The sequence below is a fragment of the Glycine soja genome, chromosome 18 (assembly GCF_004193775.1).
Source record: "Glycine soja cultivar W05 chromosome 18, ASM419377v2, whole genome shotgun sequence".
Classification (NCBI taxonomy): domain Eukaryota; kingdom Viridiplantae; phylum Streptophyta; class Magnoliopsida; order Fabales; family Fabaceae; genus Glycine; species Glycine soja.
In genome coordinates, this window is record NC_041019.1 from 18,432,595 (window position 1) to 18,457,930 (window position 25,336).

The 25,336-nt window shown below is 33.0% G+C and overlaps 1 long non-coding RNA gene across 3 annotated transcripts; it reads right to left on the reverse strand.

Moving 5' to 3' along the window:
- Positions 1–5,581: 5,581 nt before the first annotated feature.
- On the reverse strand, positions 5,582–9,375 carry LOC114395017. 3 transcript variants are annotated; one of them, XR_003662922.1, is made up of 6 exons: positions 9,069–9,375; positions 8,367–8,643; positions 7,939–8,218; positions 7,755–7,813; positions 7,311–7,614; positions 5,582–5,955 (listed from the first exon to the last, which is right to left on the reverse strand). It is a non-coding gene; the product is annotated as an uncharacterized LOC114395017 (long non-coding RNA). The 3 variants fall into 3 exon arrangements; XR_003662921.1 differs by having other exon boundaries at positions 7,939–8,172; positions 8,367–9,374; XR_003662920.1 differs by having other exon boundaries at positions 8,367–9,374.
- Positions 9,376–25,336: the final 15,961 nt, after the last annotated feature.

Genomic DNA, 25,336 nt, shown 5'->3' on the forward strand with positions numbered 1-25,336 from the left:
TTTGTCTCTATCACTAAGACTATGTCTAGCTTTTGGTTAACCATCAAGTTCCACGAATTTTAACAAGTTATAAGTATTTTGTCACTGTCACTTCTGGCTCTTACCTCTTAAACTCTATGCTAAGCTTGACACAACCCAGTATTCTTTATCCTATAAAGCTATTGTTGGCTCTAAACAAATCAAAAAACTTATAGTTTGTTTGCACACTAACTAACTCTTAATTGTCTTACAAATAAATATACAATCTAAGCACTTAGTCTTTTCTCTAAAGGTGTTCAAGATGTTTTTAGAGCTTTTTCAAACTTTACAAGAATGTACAAAGAGCTTTTTACAAAAGAATTTGAATGTTAGTGCGTAGGTTTGTATCTCATGCCTTCAAAGCTTTTAATATTTATAGGCCTTAGCCTTCAAACTCAAGGTGTCCCATGTCTTCAAACTCTTAATCGTCTTACCGGCGGATATACAATCTAAGCACTAAGTTTTTTTCTCTCAAGGTGTTTTTAGAGCTTTTTCAAACTTTGCAATAATGTACAAAGAGCTTTTTACAAAGGCATTTGAAGGTTTTAGCACGTAAGTTCATGTCCCATGTCTTCAAAGCTTCTAGTATTTATAGGCTTTCATCTTCAAGTGTCCATTGCTTCTAAATAGATCTACTTCTTCTCTTTTCTCTTGAGTTTACGTCTAATATTTGTGGTTGTTGGAACAATTTAATGTTTGCATTAAATGCATGTCCTTTTCATGTTGAAAAACCACTGTGGTGAGTTTTCATGTTGACACTTCAACAAAAAAAAAAAACCATTCCTTTGAGTCAGAGAAGGTTAGTCACAGTAGAGTGTGCCTTTTGATGTTGTTCAATAACTTCTAGATCTTAAACTTCATTTATTTTTCATAGGATTCAACGGATCCTAGGAGAATGTCTTGCGAAACAATTTTTGTAAAATAAATTTCAGACACAAAATATTAAATGAATTCTTTAACTTTATCTTTAATATTGTATCAGATCATGATAGATTTCTATTATAATTTGAAAATATAGACATAAATACACGAGTCAAGGTTTGATATCGCATAAGATGTAGCTTTTAACCTTTGTATTTATTTGCATCTAAATAAAATAATTAAGGGTTCTAATTCGTGTAAATACACAAATGTCTTTTGACTTTAAAAAAAGGCTAGACTTAGGCTTTCAATAAAACCTTTTTATTTGAATAGATTAGGCTTAGGCTTATAAAAAAAGCCTATTAGACGTTATAGATGAACCTATTTATTTGTGTAATATAATAAAAATAATATACATATTATTAGGAATAATACTATTAATGAAATCAATTCATAATATAAAGATCAGATTTTTAATATTAATAATTAATAATTTTATATATAAGAAAATACTTAATAGACTATTAGTCTACCACTCACGGCATAATCCGTAAGGTGAACACTAATTATCTCGCATTTTCACCTACTCGTTAGTAATATGTTTTTTTTTTAATAAAAATGTGTAAAAACTAATTATACAATGACAACCAGAAGTTGAATTGGCTTGCTATATAGCCTTTTTACGTTAGCCTTATCTATGGCTTTTATATTATTATTTTTTATTGCATATTACGTTGGTTTCTTACTTTTTTATAAAAAAAATAATTTTTAATAGCGCAATGAAAGGCACCACTTTTTCACCACATAAATTAATAAAAATAAATTTATCGGCCTATTTAAAAATAAGTGTGTTGACATCTAGAATAGATTTTTATATAGATTAATAAGTCGGGTTAATTTTTTAGAAAGGTTAAATCAGACCTAAAAAGAGGTCAGAGACCTAAACCTTAATTTTATATAACAAATCAGACCTATTTTCATCCTTAGTTGAGAGTGGCAATACCCAAATTCAATCCCAAACACCATCAAAATGAGTTTTCTCTATCAAAATTAGGGTCAGGTTGGACAAGTACCCATAGGTTTATTTTTTTATTTTAAAAAAATCATTATACTATTACTTAAAAATATATAAATTATAAATTTATCATATATCTCTTCCTTAATTATTTGGTAGTTATATCCTCTACAATTACAAATTGAGCAACATTAGTTCAACAATTTAAATTTAAATACTTAATTGTTTTAACATTTTGTAAAAAAAATGTTTGAATTTATTTTTATTTTATGAGTCAACTATGTAATCCACCGGTCAATGATGGAACGAGCCTGATTGGCTATTTCTCGGCTCGCCATAAAATAAGTCAAGTTGGATTAACTGAGTTTTTGAAAAACATGTGGTGAGTTATCTTGGTCCACTTTAACAGCTCTACATTATGGTAATTAATTTTTTTTAGGGTATAATGGCGTCAATACGGATCCAACTTAATCCTTATATGCATCTATCACAAATCCTTCATCACTGCTTCATTAGGTCTGACCCTAGCGTGTTTGAAAGCAATTAAGTTTGTTTTCATGCATCCTTTTTAATTTTAATTATTGTTTTAAACCCTGGAGTCAATTCACTAGGCAATTAACTTTAAAAATCTATAAATCAATTCACCGGTAAGAATTGATCGAACAAATCCAAAATCGATAAAACTAGGGTTTTAAAAAATGTTTTTTTATTGTTTAGTTTAATCTAAAACTATTTTAAAATAAATAAAACTATTAATTTGAAGATTACACATAGGTATAAATTATTTTTATAATTATTATTTAGTTTTGTCCCTCTATTTTTAAATGTTTTAAATTTGGTCCATAATTTTAAAAATTATTCGTTGTCACCTTTGGTCTGATATATGTTGTGAGTGTCAATTTGGATGAAAGGACAACATTGGGCATTTTTTTTAAGTTAGAAAGACTAAATTAATGACTTTAAAAATAGAAAGATTAAATTTGAATAATTTAAACATAAAGGATAAAAAAGTAATTTAATCATATTTTATTATGAGAATTTATATTAAATACGCTGACCATATAATTTAATATTATTAAATAATAAATTGTCATGTATACTAAAATTTTTATCTTTTATAATAAATACTTAAAAAATTATGTTTGATGATTTCAAATGAATTAACCACATAGAAACAATATATCAAAACTAATTAATATCTTCTAGAAATTTATTTTGAAAATTAAAATCCCAATAATCAATCTCTAGATCAAAAATTGAAATTTCCAAATCCCAAAGTGCATAAATATCCGAGTCACCATCTTATTTGCATTCGAACCTATTGAGTGTTTCTTGAGATGGGTTCAACTATAACTCCAACTCCAAACACCACGGAAAAAAAGCTTTTGATGATGGTTCTTTGACCCATTCAAAGATGATTTTGAACCGTCTTTGAAGCTAACCTCATGAAAAGTTAAGACTTTTTACGACGGTTTTTAAAAAATCGTCTTAAAAAAGCTATCATTCTAAGACGATTTTAGGCAAATAAACATCTTAGAATAGTGACATTCTAAGATGATTTTACTGAAAACCATCTTAAAATGTTTTTTTTTAAAAAAATTGAGAATTCTAAGATGGTTTTTTTTAAAATTGTCTTAGAATGTCTACAATCTAAGATGGTTTTTCAAAGAACCCTAGAATATATATATTTTTTTAAAAAAAAAAAAAATAAAATGAGGATTTTGGCTTAGAATATAGATATTTTAAGACAATTTTTTAAAGAACCATCTTATAATATCTTTTTTTATACAAAAAATAAAAAAAAAAATGATGATTCTAAGAAGATTTTTCAGATAAACGTCTTAGAATGTCTTTTTTTAAATAAAAAATAAAAAATTTTAAAATTTAAAATAATAAATTTTAGTATAATAAAATATTATTTCAAACTATTTCTTTTTATGTTAATATTATTATAAATAATAAACCCAAGTTTCAATGTACATCACCTCCAAAACATGTGCAGTAATGCAAACAATTTGGAATAGTGTGTTATGGATGCAAGAATAAGATAACAACACATTGTGTATGATCTCACCCAAATTGTAAGATTCATCAATCATTTAAAATGCCATAAAAAGTATTTTAAGATACACAAATATCAAAAACATCTATATACTAAAATTTTAAAGTGAAATTGCTCATGTATAACTAACAAAGTAAAACATGAAATTCGAAGCAATGGGAAAAAAACTAATATTAAAATTTAGCTTTATAGTCCTAAATTTTATTGTTTTATTTTAAAAAAAGCAAATATAATTTAATTATTAACTTAAAAATACAATAGATAAAAACCTATCAACTTTTTACAAATTATGATAATCATCTCCCCATTTGGAAGGTCTACTTTCCAAAAATTAATCACTACTAAAAAATTATTTTTTCACGACGCGCATTCTAAGACGGTTATATGTAACCGCCTTAGAATGTCACGTGGTGGCAGTTTCATAATTAAGAAAAATAATTTTTTTTATGATACACATTCTAAGACGGTTTTACGGAACCGCCTTAGAATGTACTAGGGGGAACTTAAGCGACAACGAGTTTATATGTAAAAACGTCGTTGTTTTTATTCCCCTAATTACATAATTGCCACTGTCGTGTGTATATACTTTGAAATCCCTAGCCTTCCTTTGACTCTTGCCTTGGCCACCAGCTCACGGTCGCACAAGGACCACAAAGTTAACATCTCAAGCTTCCATGCAACTTCCTCTGTCGTCGTTACCTTTAACAACTTCTCCATCTTTTCCAAACCCCCCGCGCTGTTATCTCCTCTGCTGTCGTTCCCCATCATCCACGCGCCTACTGAGTCACCCATCTCCGCCTACATGCGCGATCTGCAGACTCTCATCGATTCAAACGCCAAGCACTTTTCAGGCTTTTCTCCCTTACCTCCACCGCCTCAGGTTCAGCCTCAACAAGAACAACAACAGCAACAATTGATGGTTCCGTTGCAAGCACCGTCGTCGTTTCAGCTGCCGTTTTCGCCTGTGCTGTTTGGGTGTTTGAATTTGCAGCTGGCGTCCTACCCTCTTCTGTCGATAGGGCTTCTGTTTTCCCCAACTTCTAGTCAGTTAGGGTTTCCACAACTTCCACTTTCACCGACCATGCTAGTTCTTAGCTCAGCTTTTTTAGGGTTTTTATTTTTTGGGTTGTTGTTGTGTTACCTGTACATAGTGCTGGTGCTAGGGGGAATTCAATTTGCGGTGGTTGGACTCGAAGTAGTCCGCTGCTGCTTAGTTTAATTCTGTAAATGGGATATCAAAGACATGAAAAAGGGTACAATTTTGCATTGGTTCATGCTCTCTGCTGTTTGGGGATATGCAAAAACAAATTACATGTTATACAATTATAGTGGGATTATTATTATCATTGTCATTATGATGTTGTTTTGAATATAATCAAAATCTTTATTATCTTCACTGTTGTTCTTCTCTTCTTTTAATGTCCTAACCATGTTGATATTGTCATTTATTTCTTTGCTATTTGTCACATAAGCTGATGATAATTGGCAATTCCTTTTGACACTTCAATTGGTTAGATCATGGTCCCTTCCCTTGTGAGCGATTATGTCTGGCTATCCCCTGTCTGATGCCTTCCAAGCCTTGAATGGGAAATAATTGACTGGTGAATTATAATTGCATGGTTGAATAAGAAATAATTGACTAGTTGAATTATATAAATTGTTTAAAATTGGAATACAAACTGTACGTTTTGTGCCATTCTAATTACCATGTTTCCCACACTTACCTTTATTTTCTTGCCCATTCTCAATTATTTCAGTGATTACCAGTCACTAGGAATCTTAGAAGTGTTTTAGTAAAGATCCAAAACCAAGTACAAAATTGTGTGGCTTAAAACAGAAGTAGGACATACATTCGATGTTATTTTCCATCTAATATGCTTCATCTTGTATTTCCAATAGACGTGATTGACTTGGGCATACTGCAAAGAGAAAATGATCAATGCCAGGGGAGCATCGTGCTCTACTCCTATTTCTACAAGTTGTATGGTGTAGTCCAGCACTGCAAGATTCAGACCACTAAATAAGACTAAAGAGAAAATAGATGAAATATAGCATAGAAGTTCACAAAAGCATGCCAAACCAACAACTCAATTGAATTAATCCTTTATTGCAAGAGTAAATTTGCTATATTGCATTCAAAATCATAAGCATAAGCATAGCATCTTATCAGAAATATGTGTATTGTAGCACTACTGTACTAACACTTACAAAACCTTTCAAAACAAGTATCCATCATAGAGTGCCCTTAGCTCTGAAGTGGCAGTCGGTGTATAAATAAGCAGGGAGAAGAAAGAAACAAAATATAACAGCAAAATCAACATAAATCAATCTGTTATATAAATTAGAGTCTTCACTCTCGAAAGTGAGGCACTCACTTCACAAGCTCTTTTCATTGTATCCATGTCACTCTTTTTCTCCATCTATATGTTCACTCTCAATCAAATAGATTCTAGGCATTCACATTCTCTCCAGAAAGTATTCTTTCTTCCATATAATTGTGTTTCCTAAAGAAATTAACTTACAATTAGGAATAGGAATAACATGTATCTTGATAATAGATCTATTTATAAGTTTCCTTCCATATTTTAAATTAATGAATTTGATCCTCACAATTTTGAAATAATTTCTTAATATAACATGGTAGTCAAATTTGATTAAAATACAAGGACTTAAAATATATTTATTTTCTAATAATGAATGACTAAATTAATCAACTATTGGAATAAATTATGTCTATCTCAACATAAAAAGAAGACGTTGCACATAAAAAATACTAATAAAAATATACAAGATAATTGGATGGATGATGGATCAATAAATTACATGAACTGACATTTGTTAGCTATAAGCATCATCTTAGCAATTAAAATTGAATATTAAATTGCAATTATTATTATTTTGACAAGAAAAGGAAACAAACTGTTTTCTTTTGGAAGACAAAGTAATATATAGTTGACAGTGACATTATTAGAAAAGTAAAACTTCATACTTAGTAGGCAATTTCTTGCTACAAAGTTCTAATGCTAGTGTTTGATGGAAAAACATCTGAATCTAATCAAAGGATCAATGTTATTCTACTATGCTTTCATTCTTAAGCTTTTTATTTTATTATCTGGACATATTAATAATTTGGCTGAATGATTGATGTTATAAGTAAACAGTTTCCTTCATGCAATAGAAATGGAAAGTGATACTCTTTTACAGCATCAGATTTTGTACATTGACTAACTGGTATTGGAGAAAAAAGGCAATTGGTTGGTGTCAAGGCTTGAATGTATATAAAATGTCAAAAACTATTATTATTTTTTACTAATTTGCAAGTGCAAGTAAAATAACCAAAAATAGAAATCCTACCGGTCAAATAATTGTGGTTCCCCACCATACATTAGTAAAATATCCCCCAGCTCTACCCTAAGTAAATCTTGATGGAATGAAACCCCCGAGTAACAAGCTGCAGCAGCAATGCGTCCCCAATTGGGGTCTATACCATATATAGTAGCCTGATGAAACATTAGGTTGGATAATTAGACTTTAGCCGGATTGAAAAATGTAAAAGATTTCTTTAGTTCAATTATCATCCCTTTACAAGTGAAGATGATGCAACTAAACGCCCAACTTTTGCTGCTTCAACCTCACTATTTCCACCAGTCACACTGACCTGCAAAGTGAAGAAGGAATTTGATGAAAAATAACAAAACAATATCAATCAAGACTAAGTCAACATTTTGGATAAGCAACATCAACAGAACTTCAAAATCCATACACAAATTACACTTTCATGAAATTGTTTCAAAATACCTTCTCGGTATTCAGAAAAGTTTCAACAGCAGCTGCATCCGCTAATGACTTATAAGTTGCTTCAAGAGTGCGTATAGCAACAGTAGTGTCCAAGTTCATAGAACATATAAATGAGAAATTCTATAGTAAAATATATAAAAAGAAAGAGAAATTGCAATTTGAAAGAAAGAATAAGAGACTTTACTTGTCCATGGTGGAAAAATCTCGAAGGCACATAAATCCAAGACAAACCTCTGTTTCCTTCACAAACATAAACACCGGTTCTGTAGATTCTGCCAATTTCTTCTTTCAACATGTTTCCAGAACCCAATAATAATTCCTCCAGTCCAGAGCTATTCAAGCTCAGCCTCAATATTCACTGTAGCTACTCTTTCATACTATTCAAACTAATTTTAAAAGTTCACTAACTTGTCACAACCTTCAAATTTCCAAATAGGGAATAACACATTAACACCATTCAAAATCTGCTTTCAAAAATAATCAAAAACGATTTCAATATTAGGACATACCACCTAATCCCAATACCCGTGCAACATAGAACTCATTGGAAGAAAAACCAATAGTAGAATTCAAAACATAAAATGGAAACTCACTGCTAAGAAAAACCAATACCTGATAGATAATTGCAGGTGTACCAATCTCCAATGAAAACAATAAGTCCCCATATGGGGTATCAAAAGGAATCAGAATGATGGGCCTGTTGTTTATTATGATGAAACCCCCAAATCCACCAACAACTCTCTGAAGATGAAGGGAAGGGAAGTAGAAAAAGCTTTCAGTTTGATCCTTCACTTGAAACTGGTAAGTCCAGTTCCACTTTGCAGGAATAGGATAGTTTGTGCCAAGAATGCCATCTTGCCACGAAGTCCTCCTTTGTTGAACTGTAGACCTTTCTCATGAAAATTCCATAACTTTTGAGCTCACTGAAAACAAATCTGGTAACCCCTACCCCCCCATATATAGTAGTACTGGTGCCTATGAAAATTGTGTACTGAAATTAAATTGCAAAATCTATAGAAATGTCTAAAATGGTTCGAAAATAAGGCATAAACCTCCGAAACCCCCTACTATACCGAAACCGCAACCTACGCCAAAACCTAAAAAAGAAAAATTAGCATTCGAGATAGGAATTTGAGATTCCAAGTATGCAGAAATCGTGAAACCCAAACTAGCGTACCAAATCCAATCCTGGTTCCGTTGAAGGAAATAACCATTTCCTTCTTTCTTTCTTTCTTTCTAGCTATATGGAGTTAAAGGAAATCACAAAAGAGCGAGTGTGAATTAATTAACTAGTCGAGAGTTAAAGGAACTCACTCCGGAACCCTATTTTCCTTTTTTGCTGAGGACTACAACGACAATGACGACATCATTTTGCGCCAGCTCTCGTTCCTGAGAACTGTTTGGGTTAGCGATGCCACCGTCGAGTCCATGTTGGTGATGGAAGAGTTCAGGAAGCTTCTGTTGCTCTCTGATAGGGCTCTGTTCTTGGTCGAATTTGAACTCTGGAATTGCGCCACAAAATTAAGTTTCCGGAAGAGGGTTTCGTTGGTCACGGGGAGAAGATTTAGGAATAATGGTTATGAATGGAAAAAGACACTAATTTTAAAGACCGGTCTTAACAAAACCGTATTTGAACCCCTATATTTAAAGACGGTTCTAAGTAAACTGGCTTTAAACATTCAATTTTAAGACGGTTTTTATAAACCGTCTTTGTATATCTTTTGTTATTTACAAAATTGTCATTGTATTTAATTTTAAAACAGTTCTTAAAAACAATCATCGATTTCGCATCAAAAAATATAATTTTTGTAGTAGTGAAAGCCTCCTTACCAACCTTCCTCATCTTGTTCAACTCATAGCTCTCTCCTACCCATGCATCATGCTTTTGCATTCCTCAGACTTAGATTCACAACTTGCTCAAATCTAGCAATAGTAGGTCAATGTGTTGCTCGCTTATTGCGATATTTATGACACCCTCTACCCCTCACATATATATTAATAAAGGAATAAAAATTCAAATATTAATTAAAAGTATTTTTAAAACATTTTTAAATACAAGATTTTCAAATGGGTAAAAGGCTCACATTCACTTTCTTGTACATCATATTCGAACTTGTCCAAATAAATAATAAAGTCATCTCGACTCAAAGAAAGTCATATAAGTCTCATACAATTAATATAAAACCTATATCCTAATGTCACATCCTATCAGAGCGTGGTGTTCCCGTGTCCTCTAGCATGAGGTTCTTCATAGTCATCCACCTATTCATCTGCTCCCCCGAACACAAGTTCAAGATCATCACAGGATCCAAACACAACAACACACAGGGAGTGAGTTATCACATTCCTAGCTAATAGAGAAACAAGACAATTAAATATACATATTATATAAATGAGATACCACTTACTTAAACATAGCTCACGTAACTTCACCACTTCGTCATTCAAAATTCACTTTTCAATTATCAATCACATTACACAAGAATCTCACACTTCGATCAAGATATAATAACACATCAATTAGCAAGCATATGCAATAGTTATGCTAAGACTCAATTCTATATGCAATGTGGTACCATGTCAGTGAAAAACCACCCTGGGGCGCTTAGGAGTACATAACAAGACACACCACACAATGGGTTTGTCAGGTCACTCTCACTAAGTAAGATCATAGGGAGACCAGTCAGGGTCACGATGTTTTGCGAGAATGCTCCAACCATATGAGATCAGCATAGGCTTAAAGGAGCACTCAAACCTGGTGACCCCCAAGGCCTACACTCCGAAGAGTCCGTCAGGGCCTCTCCCTCCTGATTCAGGTCCAACCCCTAAAATAATTTTTTTTTTACATGCAGACACTGCTCATGAATTATACAATACTCACGACCTTACACTCGTGTTTTAAACACGTTCAACACAATTGCGCTACGATTTAATACTGGTTCCTAAATAGGAAACCTACATTTTCTCTTTAACACTGCGCATCAACGCTTTTCTCAAGATAACGCTGGTCGGGTATTGTACAATTCATAGCTTACAACACAAGTAATTTCACATCAAGTGTTAACTACACACTTATCCACAACTAGAACTCATTCACAATTTCACATCTCATAGTGTCACAATCCACCATCACATGTTTACACGTATCTCACAAATTAACACATGTTCAACTTTACACTTATACTTAATCTCAATAACAATATTATAATCTCAAAGCAACATGTTATTCTACAATTCATCACATACTCACAATTTGAATTATCATTTCATATCCTCAATATAACAATTTATATAAAAGACTATCACAACATGAGGACTAAAACCCCTCAAATAATATTACACAATTATATCCAAATCATAGGTTCAAATATACAAATATCAAGAGCACAATTTATCAAGCAATTTTCATCAGGACATCAATATTTTATTTATAATCATAAAGGAAAAATTGCAATTTAACAAACATCCCAAAATAAAATCCCAATTTAATCCTCTAAGGATCCCTACACATGTTCTCACTAATCCCCAACTGTGAATAACTCATCCCTTACCTCTAAGCGGGCTCACGTGTCTTCAGCCAGCGATAGCAACATCTCTAGCGGTTTCCGGAAATTCTTTCAATTATTCATCCGACTGCTCCGATAGAATTCCCAAACGTAGAGAGACGGAGAAGAGATTGAAACCTCCACTTGTACTGTCTTCATACGATTCCTTTTTCTCCCTCCACGAATATTATCTCGCAAATCCCAACGGTGGAAGCGTGTGGAATTGAATTTCGAACAACATATCCAAATTTCACAATAATCCAACGGTTAACGAAACCGGAATCGTAGTTTTACCAAGACAGCTCTGGGTTTCTGCGGGAAAGAAAAAGGCTGCAATGCGAAGGGTTTTTCTCTCAGTTCAGAGATGGTATCGAAATTCCCAACGGTGAGAATGCTCGGAATTGTGTTGCAAACATGATACTCAAATTTCACGACGATCCAACGGTGAACGGGTTCGAGATCGTCGTTTTTCTGAGACTGGTTTGGTGGGCTGCGGGAAAAAGAAAGGGTTTTGAGAGGAGAAGGGGAAAAACGAAAATGAGGCCAAAAGGAGACAGCTGACTTAGCATAACTATTTATACCTAGGGTACTCAGCCTATTATTTGCTCTATATTTATTTATTTATTTATTTATTACTAAAAAGCTTTTTTTAAATTTATTTACGAAAAATTGGGATGTTACAATATTTCACTTCTCCCCCTTTAGTAATGTATTGTCCCTTTCGTCATCGGTGAGTGACCCCACTGCCAATAGAGTCACCATAACATCAAGCAAGTGGCTTTTAAAACCTTGGAGATTGAGCGCTATGGATTTCAAACTATTAGAGGTTGTATCCTTGGGGTTTGAGGGTTATGGCCTTTCAACTTAGTGAGAGTTTGAGTTTAATCTTCCAGCATGGGCAAGGTGATAGACACCTTTGACAAAGTGGCATTTAGCTTCGACAACATGTGGGTTTGGGGAACAATAACATAGCTTGACATAAAGCCTTAAGGGGATGTTTGTTCGTCTCTTGGCAGGCACACTGAATCGATCAAGTAGTACAATGGACAATTACAAGTATTATTTTCCCAAGGGACTTGTATAATATAAGTAATGTTCGTGTAGATATTAACGTAGGCTAAAGAATAGCACAAGAAAGTAATAAAAACATAAAATTTGGTTGATTTTGTGAATGCTAGAAAAGAAGTTTTTGTGGTTTTATAGCAATAATACAATTGTGATACAAGTTAAAATATATGATAGAAACGTTACATGGGTTAGATTCACCAAATCTTTACTTTCTTCTTCATTATAACACCATACATATTCCATTTGAATTCTCATAGTAAAATCAACCAATAAAAGTGTTCATAATCCAAATTCCATAGGTAAAAAGAGTCTTAGCACCTTTCATAAGCCTTGATCCCTCAACAACTTAACAAAGATATAAGCCTTAAGCTTTATGACAAAAGATAACCAATAAACTCAACTCCATTCCTAAACACTGAGCATATTGGGTATATTACTTTAGATCTATATAATAAAAGTGTTTCCCAACAACACTCATGTAAAAAATTGTGCCATGGGTGGCTATTTCACAACAAGCTAATACTAACATAGAACACAAACATGCAAAATATATATTAAACCATATCAAAAGATACAAAAGAGTTTAGAAATTTTTAGATTTAACCCCTTACAATTGAAGAACTTAGCCACTCATGACCATGAGTAGTTCCAAATTGCACATGAAAAGGAAGAAGATGAAGAACAACACCAAGAACAAACGATATGTAATTCTTTTCTCCAAATACAATAGTGCTGATTCATAATGATAAATATCATAATGAAGGAGAATAATGCCATAAATGAGGGTAAGACCTATATATACAAGAGCATAATTTCTATTTTAAGCGACAAGTTGGTCGACCATATATTCTAGCTTAACTATCTCGAAGATTTTGCTACTTCATCAAATTGTTGTCGTTGAAGACCCTTCAAGACTTCCAAACTTCATAACCAAGCTCCAAATTGTGTTATACATCTTCAATCTCCTTTTTCAACAAAAAATGGGACGTATTACTAGGATGACCAAGAAACTAAACAACTGGCATGAAATTTAATTACTTAAGAAACTGAGATAAATTGAGTTAAAACATCACTCTAAGTAAGGTTAAAAGAGAGATAATTGCCTAAAAATCACTCAAAAAGTAAGTAATTTAGGCACTTATCAACATCATGCATCTAGAGGAAGGTGAAGATGACAAGAAGGATGAGAACAATTTGTAACTTAATGTCACGAATCATTGTCTGTTATTCATTCCGCTTCATATTCTTTGTTGCTTCTTATAGTGACAGATCTACAAATAGATGCATCTAGTTCATGATGATTGCTGAATGGAGGTGAATGCATGGTGCAATTGATGGAGGATCACATGTTAGATTGATTTTGGCGTTGGGGATTTCAACATTTGATATGTTTGGGAATTGATTTTTTGGATTTACCGATTTCAATTTTTGACTTGTTCTTATTGTTGCAAGTAATCTTAATGTTTATTCAAAATGGATTTGGCTATGAATGTTCCAACATGATTCCAAAATTCAAATGACGAATCAAGCAATTTGGTCATCAAAAGGGGAAATCTGCCTCTTGTTGTGGGCTCTCAAGATACTAAAGTAAACACTTGATTCGGGGTGAATTTAATAGAAATACTACCATATTTAAAGTAAAGGCTGAATTTAAAGGAAAACAATAAAATCGGAAAAGACAAACTGTAAAATACCTAGAAAATAATTGCATTGATTGGATGTTTGTCAAAGGTCCTTACAAACATTTTTAAAACAACTATTTATATTTGAAAATCTAAACCACGTTTGTACATGATTCCTTCACTCTCAACAGATTTCGGCTAGTTTACTCATGTTTCGGCTAAGCAACAACAAGGCACACTTCCCACGTTCCAATTTTTTAGGAACCACTACCTAGATACTGGGATACTCACGTTCTCAAATGATTTTATCCATAACCCCATGATTTTGGCTTCAATTCAAACTCTAAAGCGCTTATCTTCTTCGCTCCCTCTGAATTTTCAAAAATTTGGCCAAATCATCTCTTATAATAGTCATATCTTATCACTTTATCCAAAATCACAACAACCTCTTTCGGCTAAGTTTTCATCCCGATTCATTTGATAAACTGAAAAAATTTCAATTGGTAACAAATGTCCCCTTATATCTTGATGTTGATTAGTCATGTGAAGGGTCAAGATATATCTATTTAATCTTTTCCTTACTTTTGATCTTCACAACTGACTTTACATTTAATACCTTTAGTTGTTACACCTATGCAAGTCTTATCACCTTAAATAGCCTTGTTTTATTATTGTTGAACCATCTGATTTACCCTAATCCATGCTATCTTTTTCTTTCACCTCTATTAATCTTTTCCCTCAATTTCACCATGGCTTCCACCAATAGCTCCCAATCGAAGCTTCATGAATATGGCGATGGATCTGATGATGAGTCATTGTCTTCCTCTTCTAGCTTCTTGAATAGTCAGGAATATCAAGAGCAGTTTGTAGCTCTTGGTGGCTTTATCAACCTTCTCAAGGCCCACAAAGGACATTTCTACCTTCATCCTTGTGTTGATTACGTGATCGACATCATCACTTTTCTTGAGCATTACATTCACCACGATAGCTATCTAATTCCCATTACTTCTTGGTTTCAGATAAGCTTTATTCCCTCCAATTTGGGAACCTGGTCTTGAGGTTTTGACCCTTACTATAGATGGCTCAAAAGAATAAATGTTGTAAAAGAGGTTTACTAAAATTATGGGGTATCTTTGACACTATCAATCTGACCTTTCATGATGTTGAGCTGAATTACCCCTTGATTTTTAGCTTCTTAAGCTTTTGCTCCACTACAATGAACATTTTTGTGTTCCCTTTCGGTTTCATGACCATCACGCTGCAAGATGTGGCCACTATGTTGGGTTTCCTTATCGTTGGTGATGAGATTCCTTCCCTGTTCAACCAACCCTTTGAATACATATGGTGTTCTTTTGATTAGTCCACAAATGGCTACCCCTATTTCATCACGACTAACTTAAAGAAAACATGCATTGTTTCTAACACAAAACACAATGTTTTTCTCCTGTTATGGTTCTATAAGTACTTTATTTGATCTTCTTCAAAAGCTATTGTAAACATGAAGAGTTTATTAAGACCTCTTAGTTTTGTTGAAGATGAGTTGTAAATATTATAAACACCAGTTGATTAGGATGATTGTTATTACTTATGCTTGATTGTGTGTGATATCATGCATACATGCATCCTAGACTAGGATATGTAGATTCAACACGCTCAAAATGATTGGTATTGCATTGATCCATGGTAGTTAGTTTAAGCTTTTAAAATCATTAAGTTTCAACTCTGCATCAATATAATTGACTATATGCTGATATAGTAGACAAGATCGACCGTTTGGTCTTTTAGAATTGGGATTGGTTTGCATTTAGTCAACTATCTTTAGTATCTAATCGACTATGTCAGGTTTCATTAGTTTCCGCTTCAAAAAAAGTCAACTATATGGTGATATAATCAACTATCTATTATCAAGAAACCTAGGTGATGTGAAGAACAATTTAGTGGACTATCTCTATGGCTTAATCGACTATTTTGGTTCTAAGGATATAAAAATAAGTTTTTTTTAAAGAACTTCGAGAGTGACACTTTTGCTCTCATATTTTACACTGCGATTTTGGTTGAGAGACTCTCTGAACCTCTGAGTGTCATCACTACTTTGATCCTTGATTGGAAACATCTTTTTCAATGAGTTCAATGGATCTTTGAAATTTATCATGAATAGAAGTTGATACTACAAAGGATATGTTTTCAAAATTTCACATTCTTCACATATCAAGTGAAATTATTCCTTGATCTGCATTTCTAATTTGCACTTTCATTTAGTAGGATTCTCAATGGTGTGCATGTAGTGGGTTTATTTCATGTAGGTTTAGATCTTGATATCTTTTCAAGAGTTTAGGCATTTGTAGTGTGAATTTGATTATGAGTTTGATTGTAACTCAAAGATTGTAGTGGAAAGATCCTAGTGGGTCACTACGCATCAACTGGATGTAGATTTCCTAGAAATCAAATTGGTATAAATCCGTGTGTGCATTCTTTCTCTTATCCCTTCAACTTTCTATTGCTTATTGGTTAAGGTTCTTAACACTTGGTTGTTGATATTTTCTTGGTATCTTAGTTTAAACCATAATCTGTGTTAAGGGAAAGCATAAGGGTGTTTACAACATGTCTTTCTCTATTGGATCAATTGGATTATAAAGGAAAAGGTTTTGCGATAAAATTTGATTTGGGTCTAAAATTGTTTTAAAACCAATTTGGTTAGTGATTTCATGTGCCATTATTTCTAATAGCTATTGTCTCTGAATATGGCCCTTGTGTATCTTACTTAAATCAGACAAACCTAAAGCAATTGGGGTATTATTTGTTAGACTATTGGCAAGCGTATCAATATCGTCGCAAGTTACAGATTTTATAAAAGAGATTGTCTCCACAGAGACTTGAGTTACTCCATTCCTTCGGATAAAGGTTATCAATTTAATATTTATGTACAAATTCAATCGAAATATCATAGGCTTGTCTAACTAACGAAAAAATACCTAAAGTAACAGAATAACGAAAATAACGGTATTTAGTGCGTTGGAAATACGTAAAATTACGAAAACAATAATAACGAATTTAATTAATTCAAGAAAAACGTAGGATTGGATTTCATCATTCATACCCTCAGTATCCTAATAAGATTAACATATATGAATCATTTTCTAACATTACTAATGGACACATTAAATTATCCCGAATAGATCCCTCGCACTCGAGAATCCTAATAATATTGACTGAATATCAATCCCTCGCATATGAAATAAATATCCTAGCATTACAATCATAATCTCGTGTTATTTGCAATCAAAATGTTATGCTCTATTCCTAGCAATGTAATGTAAAGAGTAAATTCATTAAGTTCAAATTCTGAGAGTACTTCTCAGTCAAACTTAAAATCCAATTTCATGAAACTAGTGATAAAATAGAATTAAGCACTACGAACAAAATGAAATCACTAGTAATGAGTATAAAAGATTCATACATATACAAAATATCAAAAGAGATACATAAGGATACGAAGATTACATCCAATCCTTCGAAGAAACTAGCCGATCATTACATAAAGCACAAGATCAACAGAAGAAATGATGAAAGATGTGATCCACAGTCACAACTCTACAACGCTCAGGATCCACTTTCTCACTCCTTCTTCCTTGCTGCATGTTCCTTCTCGTTTCTTCTTCTCGTTCTGTCCATTTTTGTCTTCCTTTGGATGTCTTTTTTATTGAAAAAGAGAAGAAGTTGTTAGACCAACTCGCCCAGGCGAGTTGATTGCTTAGTGCTGAAGGTACTCACTCACCCAAGCGAGTTGGTTGCTTAGGCCTGAAGAAACTTAATTAGCCCAGGCAAGCTGGTTGCTAGCCTGGGCAAATGGTTATCTAAAATCTTAGAAAAATGATCATTTTTCCCTTTCTTTTAACTTGGTTTTTGGATCCAACAAATAACCATCAAAACCTATAGAGTCATGGATGAATCTTCCATATTTAAACAAAACCATTAGTAAATGTACAATATATATAAAACAACTAGATTTAAGGGAAGTTTATAAGAAAACTATTACAATCGAAAGATAGGTGCTAACATTTTAATCCCAAAAATAATTGAAATATGACACTTATCATTATTCATGGCTCCTCTTTATAAATCCATCTTTCTACTTTTAGAAAGAATGAAAGCTAAGCAAAACATATCCATTGCCACTGGTCCTTTATGGTTTTTGTAACTTTGGATTACTATGTATTTTCTATTGACCATGTCATTCCTGACTGGTTGAAGATGGATCCTCTTACCGATTTAGAGGCCAAATCTGTACAAACAACAAACTGGGGTAGCATCCTGTCAGCTAGGGACTTGTTTTGTGGAATCAAGCCTACATTCAGGTATAATAAGATTTATGTGGAACCCTATAACCTGCAGTTTGTGGCTCATCAATTTGATCTTACTTAACACCCCCTATGGCCTTCTTAACCATGACTTCACCTACTTCTTGTTTTTCTCTTTCTGTTGAAGAGGTAAAACATATCACTAAACTAACCCAATGGATGCTCAACCTCTTTAAATTTCATCTATGTTTGCCTAACCCCAAAGAAACCACTAGTTTTCTTAATTGGTGGCCTGCCATAAAGGATGCCTTTTTCACGAAAGGTCTTCCATTTTATGTTTTGCAAGCCAATGATCATGTTCAACTAGATCTCATTATTAACACTCCAAGCCAACCCCAACCTTTTTCTCATTCAGCCTTTATTTTGGCTAAGAAGAAGAAGAGCCCATCAATTGGAATCACCATCAATCCTTCACCAACTCCACAGACAGGTACTGCTTTGTATCTTTGTATTTTGATTTCTCTGTTACCTATCTTTATTCAGCTAACACTTTCCTTTTATAGCTAAACATAAAATTAAAATAATTGACTTGGAAAATATAGAGGAAGACACTTTTGTTGGATAAGTGGTCTCAATAACTTAAGACAAGGGGGTGAATTAAGTCATACAATTCCTACTAACAAACTTTTAACCCCCTTCTAAATGATAGGCATAGAATGCAAAAGAAGAAGCAGCAATCAATTTAATAATGTTCTTTAAACATGCAAGACAAAATTGATTGCAATAACATAAATGAGATAACGGAAGAGAGAAATGCAAACTTGATTTATACTGGTTCAGCCACTTCCCGTGCCTACGTCTAGTCCTTAAGCAACCCACTTGAGATTTTCCACTATCTTTGTAAAAATCCTTTTTAAAACTTCTGAACACCCACGGAATCCCTTCCCCTTGTGTTCAGGAAACTCATAATTCAAGAGACAACCAATCTCTTGATTACAATTGACTTTCTAAGAAGAATAGAAAAATTTCTCTCTTTTAGAGTGAATAATACAATTTGAAGTTCCTGGATGAACTCTCAATAGATTTGTAATTGTTTGTCCAAGAGTTTTTGAGAGAGCATTTGACAATGAAGTTCTCTTGGAATTTCTCTCTCTTGCTTTCTGAAATCAGACACACATATATATAGGCCCTTCGTGCCTTTTCTAAATGGTTTGAAGAGATGTGTCTTTTCGAAAAGCTTTTTCTGAATTTTTTCACTGGTAATCGATTAAAGTTTTCTGGTAATCGATTACACAATTATATTTTGAATGGTCATGACTTTTGAATTTGAATTTCAAGAGTTCTATTGCTGGTAATCGATTACAAACATCTGGTAATCGATTACATGTTCAAAATTCAAATTCAAAACCCTTTTTAATAGCTATTTTTCAAAATTGTCTTCTGGTAATCGATTACACTGCCTGGTAATCGATTACCAAAGCCTTGGATGTCTTGGAAACACTTTGTTTTAAGGCAAGACTTGATCTTGAGTTAATCTTGCAGCAAGACTTTGTTTGTTGAAGCAACCTTGTATTAATCTTGAAGCAATGCTTATCCTTTGAAGCAACCTTATTTGATTCTTCTTTGGCATCATCAAAATCATGTATCCATACATTCACAACTTCCCTAGAGTTCCCTTTGACATTCAAGAGGACTACTAGGTCTGTTGCTGCTTAGAAATCGGTTGTTCGTAATCCTCCTTCGGCTTGTGAATGTATGAATACATGATTTTGATGATGCCAAAGAATAATCAAACAAGGTTGCTTTCAAGATTACTTCAACAAACATTCAAAGATTAAGCATTGCTTCAAGATTAATACAAGGTTGCTTCAACAAACAAGCATTGCTTTAAGATTAATTCAAGATCAAGCTTTTACCTCAAAACAAAGTGTTTCCAAGAGATCAAGACTTTGGTAATCGATTACTAGGCAGTGTAATCAATTATCAGAAGACAAATTAATTCAAGATCAAGCTTTTTCCTCAAAACAAAGTATTTCCAAGACATCCAAGGCTCTGGTAATCGATTACCAGGCAGTGTAATCGATTACCAGAAGACAATTTTGAAAAATAAGCTTTTAGAAGGGTTTTGAAATTTGAATTTAAAAGCTATAATCGATTACCATTGATGTGTAATCGATTACCAACAATAGAACTCTTGAAATTCAATTTGAAAAGTCATGACCCTTCAAAATATAACTCTGTAATCGATTACCAGAAACCTATAATCGATTACCAGTGGAGAATTTCAGAAAAAGCTTTTTGAAAAGACAGATCTCTTCAAACCATTTTGAAAAGGCACAAAGGGCCTATATATATGTGTGTCTGACTTCGACAAGCAAGAGAGAGATATTCTAAGAGAACTTAATTTCCAAATGCTCTCTTGACAAATCTTGGACAAACACTTGCAAATCTATTGAGAATTCATCGACGAACTTCAAATTGTATTATCATCTCTAAAAGAGAAAAATTCCTCTAGGAACTTCAATTTGTATTATCCACTCTAAAGGAGAGAAATATTTTTGTTCATCTCAAAAAGTCAGTTGTAATCAAGAGACTGGTTGTCTCTTGGATTGTGAGAAATGTAATCAAGAGATAGGTTGTCTCTTGGAGAATCTTTGAACACAAGGGTGAGGGATCCCAAGGTGTGTTCAAAGTATGTAAAGGATTTACAGAGATAGTGAAAAATCTCAAGTGGGTTGCTTGAGGACTTGACATAGGCACATGAAGTGGCTGAACCAATATAAATCGAGTTTGCATTTCTCTCTTCCCTTATCTCATTTATGTTATTGCAATCAATTTTTTCTTGCATGTTTAAAGAACATTATTAAATTGATGACTGCTTCTTTTTCTATATTTTGAGCCTATCATTTAGAAGGGGATTAAAAGTTTGATAGTGGGAAATTTTGAAACTTAATTCACCCAACCTCTTATGCTATTGAGGCCACTTGTCCAACAAGTGGTATCAAAGCAGGATTCTTGTCTAAAGTTTAAAAACTTCAAGAATAATTATGGCCTCATGTAACTTTCCATTTCCTGAGGGAAATTATATTAATAGGCCTCTTATTTTCAATGGCGAGGGTTATCACTATTGGAAAACCCGAATACAGATCTTTATAGAAGCCATTGACTTAAATATATGGGAAGCCATTGAAATTGGTCCCTTCATTCCTACAATGGTAGTGAGAAATGCAATTATAGAAAAACCTAGAGAAGAATGAGATGATGATGAAAGAAGAAGGGTTCAATACAATTTAAAGGCCAAAAATATAATCACTTCTGCATTAGGCATGGATGAATATTTTAGAGTCTCAAATTGTAAAAATGCAAAAGAAATGTGGGATACATTACAAGTAACCTGTGAAGGCATAACTGATGTCAAGAGATCAAGAATAAACACTTTCACATGAATATGAACTGTTTAGAATGAATCAATATGAAACCATACAAGATGTGCAAAAGAGATTTACTCATATAGATAATCATCTTGCATCATTGGGAAAAATATTTCCTAATGAAGATCTCGTTAACAAAGTGCTGAGATGTTTAAGCAGGCAATGACAACCAAAAGTAACAGCAATTGCAGAATCAAGAGATCTTACTAACATGTATCTTGCAACTCTTTTTGGAAAGATATAGGAACATGAAATGGAACTTATGAGACTCCATCAACATGAAGAGAATGACAAAAAGAATAAAGGAATTGCACTCAGAGCCTCATCATCTTCTATTCAAGAAGAAAGTGACAAAGAGGACTTGAATGAAATAGAAGAAGATGATGAGTTCAGATTTTTTGTGAAGAGATTCAATAAGTTTTTGAGAGAGAAAAGAAATCAAAGGAAATCAAACATCAATCCAAAGAAGAAAGGAGAAGATTCCTCCTTAGCCCCAAAATGCTATGAATGCGATCAACCTGGGCACATGAGATTCGAATGTCCTGTCTTTAAAAGAAGAATGGAAAAATCCGACAAGAGGAATTTCAAAGAAAAGAAAGAAAAGAAAGTATACATCACTTGTGAAGATAATGACATGGATTCTTCAAGTGATTCAGAAAATGAAATCATAAATCTAGGTCTCATGACGAAAGACTATGAAAGCGGAGAAGAGGTAATGTCTTCTAACAATGACTTATCTATTTCTTTTAATGAACTTCAAGATGCATTCATTGACTTTCATAAAGAATCTATCAAACTTGCCAAATTAGTTTTATATTCTAAGAAAACCATTTCAAGTTTAGAAAAGGAAATTTTGAAGTTAAATGTAGAGTTAGAAAATCTTAAATCTGAAGTTAAAACATTAAAATCAATAGATAAAGACCAATCATCTACAAAATGCTTACAACAAGAAAACATTAAAGCATCTCATTCATGTGAATGTTGTGATAAATTCAAAGAAGAAATTGAAGATTTAAAAATTGCTATTGCCAAATTTACTCTTGTTAAAAATAATTTAGATATTATATTTGGCAAAAGATGTATGAAAAGTTCTTTGCCTTCACTCAAAAGATAAGTTCTACCTTGTTAACATGCTTTTACTGTGGTAGGAAAGATCATAGTGCATCAACATGTTATATTAGAAAGAATGGTAGTAGCATTTGAAAAATGGTATGGGTTCCAAAAGGATCCTTACTAAAAACTAACATACAAGGACCCAAGAAAATTTGGGTACCAAAATCAAAATATGATTATATGAATGATGGACTCCTTGAAGCAAAGTTGGCACATTGATAACGGTTGCTCCAAACACATGGCAAGAGATGCATCAAAGTTTATTCATATTTCTCCCAAAGATAGTGAATATGTGATCTATGGAGACAACAAACAAAGGTAAAATTGTTGGAGTTGAAAAAATAGGTACGAATCCCTCTACCTCCACAGAAAATGTTTTACTTATTGATGGTCTTAAGTATAATTTATTAAGTATTTATCAATTATGTGAAAAAGGCCTTTTAGTATCATTTCATTCTCATATATTCCAACAAGTGGTAACATTTTCTTTTAAGCCATGAAATGATACTTGAACAATATGACATTCTCTACTCTTTTAATTCATTATAAATTGCGGAATGTTTTTCTCCTCTCTGCTCATGATTTGTTTTTGATGTTGACAAAGCGGAGAGATAAACAAAAGATAAGATAGTAAGGGTTTATGAGATATTTTTTTTACATGAAATATATGCAATCTTCAACTGTTTTATATAAGCAATCATTGCAAAATCAAGGGGGAGTAAACTATACAGATAAATATTTTTTTTTACTCCTAACCTACAGATGGTTGCCATCATCAAAAAAGGGAAGAATGTGAATCATGCAATTTTTTATGATGTCAAAAAGAATTTGCTTGATAATAATTGTCATCATCAAAAAGGGAGAGAATGTGAATCATGCAGGTTTTGATGATGTCGAAAAAAAATTCACTTGATAATAATTGTCATCATAAAAAAGGGGAGAATGTGAATGTATGAATACATGATTTTGATGATGCCAAAGAATAATCAAACAAGGTTGCTTTAAAGATTACTTCAACAAACATTCAAAGGTTAAGCATTGCTTTAAGATTAATTTAAGATCAAGCTTTTACCTCAAAACAAAGTGTTTCCAAGAGATCAAGGCTCTGGTAATCGATTACCAGGTAGTGTAATCGATTACCAGAAGACACATTAATTCAAGATCAAGCTTTTTCCTCAAAACAAAGTATTTCCAAGACATCCAAGGCTCTGGTAATCGATTACCAGGCAGTGTAATCGATTACCAAAAGACAATTTTGAAAAATCATCTTTTAGAAGGGTCTTGAAATTTGAATTTAAAAACGGTAATCGATTACCATTGATGTGTAATCGATTACTAGCAACGGAACTCTTGAAATTCAATTTGAAAAGTCATAACCCTTCAAAATAGAACTGTGTAATCGATTACCAGAAACCTGTAATCGATTACCCGTGGAGAATTTCATAAAAAGCTTTTTGAAAAGACAGATCTCTTCAAACCATTTTGAAAAGGCACGAAGGGCCTATATATATGTGTGTCTGACTTCGACAAGCAAGAGAAAGACATTCTAAGAGAACTTAATTGCCAAATGCTCTCTTGACAAATCTTGGGCAAACACTTGCAAATCTATTGAGAATTCATCGATGAACTTCAAATTGTATTATCATCTCTAAAGGTGAGAAGTTTCTTTAGGAACTTCAATTTGTATCATCCACTCTAAAGGAGAGAAATCTTTATGTTCATCTCATAAAGTTAGTTGTAATCAAGAGACTGGTTGTCTCTTGGATTGTGAGAATTGTAATCAAGAGACGGGTTGTCTCTTGGAGAATCTTTGAACACAAGGGTGAGGGATCCCAAGGTGTGTTCAAAGTCTGTAAAGGATTTACAGAGATAGTGGAAAATCTCAAGTGGATTGCTTGAGGACTGGACGTAGGCACACGAAGTGGCCAAACTAGTATAAATCGAGTTTGCATTTCTCTCTTCCCTTATCTTATTTATGTTATTGCAATCAATTTTGTCTTGCATGTTTAAAGAACATTGTTAAATTCATTGATGCTTCTTCTTCTACATTCTGAGCCTATAATTTAGAAGGGGGTTAAAAGTTTGTTAGTGGGAAATTTTGAAACTTAATTCACCCCTTTCTTAAGTTATTGAGACCACTTGTCCAACACAGCTCAAGTTTTAATATCCATTCCTCATATTGTCCTACTTCTTCATCAACAATCTTTGTTTCTTATTCTGAATTGTTTGTAAAAATTGGTTGCTACTCTCAGCCAAAGCGAAAAAAGATTGAAGGTTGGATCCACTTCTACACCTTTTATTTTATTTTACTATGGCCTCCCTTGACCCACTTTTACCCTTTACTTCTTTTACCTTTTAATTTCAGGAATCTACTTCTATTGAAGATCCATCCAATGTGCCCTTTAAGTCATTTGCCATGCCTCCTGCTCCAATTATTGCTCAATCATCAGCTTACACACACCCTGTCTTGCCAAACATTACTGAAGAGGCTTTTGTCAAATACTT